The sequence below is a fragment of the Miscanthus floridulus genome, chromosome 19 (assembly GCF_019320115.1).
Source record: "Miscanthus floridulus cultivar M001 chromosome 19, ASM1932011v1, whole genome shotgun sequence".
Taxonomy (NCBI): domain Eukaryota; kingdom Viridiplantae; phylum Streptophyta; class Magnoliopsida; order Poales; family Poaceae; genus Miscanthus; species Miscanthus floridulus.
The window spans coordinates 41,603,585-41,608,396 of NC_089598.1; the positions used below are offsets into that span (position 1 = coordinate 41,603,585).

The 4,812-nt window shown below is 47.3% G+C and overlaps 1 long non-coding RNA gene across 1 annotated transcript; it reads right to left on the reverse strand.

Annotated features, from left to right (window-relative positions):
- Positions 1 to 2,217, reverse strand: LOC136526898 (uncharacterized). The gene is made up of 4 exons (XR_010776629.1): positions 2,071 to 2,217; positions 1,451 to 1,967; positions 1,282 to 1,359; positions 1 to 231 (listed from the first exon to the last, which is right to left on the reverse strand). It is a non-coding gene; the product is annotated as an uncharacterized lncRNA (long non-coding RNA).
- Positions 2,218 to 4,812: the final 2,595 nt, after the last annotated feature.

Here is a 4,812-nt window from a genome sequence, read left to right on the forward strand (position 1 = left end):
TCTATTTATTCATACATGCGACAACAAAATGATACATTACAATGTTTATTACAAAAGCGATTACATATATAAAAAAATAACTAGAGGGTCTAAACACAAAATTTCATCAGAGTTCCAGCAGAGTAGGGTCTCCATCCCTTCAGGCAGCTGACCGGGGGTACACCAGCCTAGCATCGACACCGTCTTCAGAAAACACCATCTTCTAGAAACTCCATCTTCTAGTCCAAACCGCTGGGTGGGGTAGCAAAGGGGACAAAGAGAAGGGTGAGCACATCGAAATGTACTCCGCAAGTGTAGGAAAGTATGACATGCGGGCCAACACAAGGAAAGGCTAACAGGGTTTAACACAAGCCCTTAAGCAACACACCTATTACCTTAAACCTTAAGCACCTATTTAACTAGGTGAGATCTTCCTTCACCTCAGAGAACCACTGTAACCAACACTCGAATCCCATCCGAGCACCACACCTGGATCCCATCCAAGCAAACCAACACTTGGATTCCATCCAAGCCTCCCAACTGAACCAGAGCCATCTAATCAAGAAGAAGTCCAGGCTGCTCTTGACCATGAGCACGGCTGATATATCAGTTTTACACTCTACAGAGGTTGCACACTTTCACCACGAGTCATGTTTCCCCATCACGCTTCACACTACCTAGGTGCTCAGTGGGGTCACACTACAAGGCCTTTACAAAGTCCCTCCAAGTTTGTTTTACACTTTCACTAAGGTTTCTAACCGCTAACAGTGGGTACCAACACCACTGTAGAAGCCCCCTCTTGTGCCACACAAACCGACCCGATGTAGCATAACTTGGAGGAAACTAATTACTTGGCCAGGGCCAGAGCCATATAGCCCTCGAGGTTGCGCTGTTAAGCCGGGTTACTTGTCCATGAACCGGTCCTTAGAATCCAAGCAGGAACGAGCACAATCCATTCCACCAATTCCAACAATTCACCAGAAAACATTTACCCAAAATCTGGCACACACCTCCACCAAAACCAACCATCCTACCAGATTCCTATTCATCATGTTGCTATAAACATTACCAACCCAAGTTGCATAAATCATTAATCAATATTAAATGATAACCTTTCCAACCCAAGACTGCAAGCTAAGCAAGATAGCTACCCAACAAACCCAGGTTACAAGGATGATAACATCAAGTTCTATTAAACCCTAACATAGGATTCAAATTATGACTCAGCATGTAACTAATGGTCTAACTAAACTAACTCAAATCAAAACAAAAGTAGGAGCAAGTATGGTCAAGGACACTTGCCTTAGGCTTAGAAACGCATAACAACTCAACTCTTGGTCTTCGGGGTCCACTGATGACTTCTCTTCCATCGCGGCAAATCTTCGGGCGCATAGACATACAAGCAAACATATACAAATAAATAAAAGCAGTACATCAAACATGATAAACAACTTAATAAAGTGTTACTTACGCTTAGGTCTTATTTCTACGATCGCGTGAGCGCAAAAACCGCTGAAAACGGAGATCGGACGGAAAAGATATGGACTCCGGAAGATTTATCGGGAGGAGGGGCATTTCAGGTATTTCACATGAAATGCACTGAAATAGATGAAATAAATAGTACTGGCAGGATTAAACAATGATAGGAATATATATTGGAAAGATAGAACTGAAAGAATTGAATTCGGATTAGATATGAGCGAATAATAGATGAAAATGAATGAAATTGAACGAACCAGGGACCTATCTATGATTTTAGAAAATTTTTAATCACGAATATGCCCTTCTTCTATCTCGGAATCAAATCGCTACAGTAGAAATCGCGGTACTGTTTATGTGCGGCCAACAGAGAAGAAAAGGGAGGGAAGGGAAGGCCGTGGGGAGCTAGGGCCGAGCTCGGCCGACTGTGGGAGGGGGCGGCCCGCTGGGGAGAGGGTCTGGGCCGGCCGTGGAGGCTGGCTGGCCGGCCAGAGAGCGGCGGCGGCGGCCTGCAGAACACAGGAAACAGTTAGCCATGGTGATACTCGCCGGAGAAGGAAGAATAGATGGGAAATCGGTCAAACGGTGATGGATTCGTGCAATAGGATATACCACGGTGTAGAGAACGAAGAGATCTATCTCTGGGTGGTGGTGGTTGTCGCCGGAACACGACGGTTTGCCTGGAAAAGCTCGCCGGAAGTTCGCCGGAAACCTAGCCTCTTCCAAACTTCGGCGTCCGATCTAGGAGGCTACGGGTGGCGGCTGCAGAAACGGGATGTACTTCTGGAATCCTTACGTCGAGAGGAACACCGGCAAGTATTTATAGGCAGGATTTGGGTCGGTGGAAAAATTAGGGTTTTGGGATTATTTTAATTTTGCGAATTAAAATAATTCCAGAAAATCCAGAATTGCTTTTTAAGCCATGAAAAATAGCCCGGAGCTCAGAAAAATCCTTCGAAAAATCCTAGAGATAGATTGAAGGATGAGGAACTCAACTAAAGTTGTTTGAGCTCACGAAAAGATTGTTGCAAAGATCAAGGAAAAATATTAAGCCCAAGGAAAAAGAAATTTAATTCCAGAAAAGGTCAGAAAAATTCCTGGAGAGAAAGGAACGTCGCCCTATCATATTTCAAAACTATTTGCACTCATAAACACCAAATGCAACCGGCATGAATGCAACACCCTTCACATTATATTACAAAAGTTATTTAAAAATCAACATTTTTCACATTATAAATTGCAAAAACCCTAATTAAATCTTGGAAACTTTAGAAAATGATTAAAGCATTGGTTTTATTAAGTGAAAACTATTCACAACCCAAAATGGAATTTTTGGGGTGTGACAGCAGCTTTCTAGAGCAATTCAGTTGACCTGAGCACATGATTTATTTCGATGGTAAGAGTGATGGGTTCGGGGAGCTCTTACCGGACATGATCGATCGAGACCCAGGTCCATCGTTCGTGACGGGGTCAACATAACCCACGCGGGGCGTCCTGCTACTCCCTATCCGTTTCCCTACAGTGGCCAAGTCGTCCGATCGACTTGTGTTACATGCTAAGACAAGACTCTCCTACGGAGATAGAGGATGAGGACATCCCGCACAAGAATTTAGTTAGGAAGATAAGCTTGGTAGAGAACTTGTAATGAATGGTCAAGCTCTTAAATTTTGTTATAGCAAACAAGTTTTTTAGCTCTTCTCCCTTTTTGTGTAAAAAGATTAGTGCATTCTGACCCTTTCTGTCGTTAAGGTCATAAAAGCTTGGGATGCGGGTGAGCCAATTCTGATCACACCGGTGAGCCAAGACGCTATAGCCGCTGGGGCATAGGTCTCCCGAAGCTCGACCAGTTATGCTCAGAGCTTGTTCCCGCAAACCTAGCTCCTAGGTCTTATCGTGAAAGGGGTCGGGTACAGAGAATGTTTGCTAGACGGATAGACTTTTAAACACGTACCAGCCCTTTCCATGTCTAAGGCCAAAAAAGGCCATGGTGTGGAAAAGAAACTATGATTACGCTGGTGAGCAAAGGCGCCGTAGCCACTGGGGCGTAGGTTTCTTGCGGTCCGACCAGTTTTGCTCAGGGTTTATTTCCGCAAACTTCGCTTTTGGGTCTTTATCGTGAGAAAGGGTCGGACATAGAGATTATCTATCAGACAGATATGCCCTTATTAGTCCCCGAGTGAGGCTCGATCCCCACCGTTTGCTAGGGTTGGGTGTCACAAAAGATCAGGGAGTTCGACAGCGAAACTAATAATAAGAGAAAGTATACGTTTATTAAGGGTAAAAGTGACATAACTGCTCAATGTTCCGGGCATTGACGAAGACCTCGCCGTTGATGGTTTTGAGCTTTAAGGCGCTTGGCCAGAGCATCTCTGTGACGACGCGCAGTCCCTCCTATGGCGGGGAGAGCTTGTGGCGGTCCTTGCATACTTGGTCAAGCCAAGGAGGGTGACGTCGCGTGCTTTGTATAGCTGGGCTCCGTCCTATGTTCCCCCTTGTTAGAGCTTTCGGACAAGAACTGCTTCAAAAGAACACAGTCCTTGTATAAGTGCTAGATGGGGAAACTATGGTTCAGGCATGACCCTTCAAGTAGCTTCTCAAAGTGGCTCGGGGTGCCCTTCGTGGGCTTCCGCCCCCCCGTGCAGTCAGCGTTGGCCACTAGCGAGCTCCCACGCCACCGCTTGTTCTTCCTTTTGTTGGGAGGCTTGGAGGCACCTTCACCGATGTCCTTGTCCTGCCTTGCCTTGCCCTTGAGGGCGTGTTGGCCAAAGGCCTAAGGTCCCATCAAGTCAGGGCTCGGGCTTTGGTCCTCACCATTATCATAGCATCCGTCTCGATGTGGATGGTAGCCGTGGCTAGCCCCCTCCTTCGCATCACCGCAGGCATGCCTGCGGGCGTCGAGGGTGCCATGGGTGTCGTGGTGGAGGTCAAGACGCTCATGCACCGGGACCGCGGTGCATGGCCCACCGCCCTATTGGGACTGATGGACCGGTACATCCTCATTGGGTTGTTCTGAGGGTGCTTCACGTCTACGAGCATCGAGGGTATCACGAGCATCGAGGGTATCACGCGCGTCGTGGTGGAGCTCGAGACGCTCATGCACCAAAATCAGGGTGCGTGGCCTTCCATAGTCGAGGTTGAGGAGCTGGTTGTTTCTAGGGGTGTGGACCTCTGTTGTAGGCAGCTATAGCTCCTTGGGTGCCTCGGTGATTGCGTCGAGGCCAATGAAGAGGAGGGGTCATGTGGCAGCGGAAGACCGCACCAACTCTCCCTCCATCATAGTGACGAAGTCTAGGTCCCAAAATGCACGCGCGCGCCTGGGACCTAGCTGATGTTGCGATTAGGCATCTGAGGCCT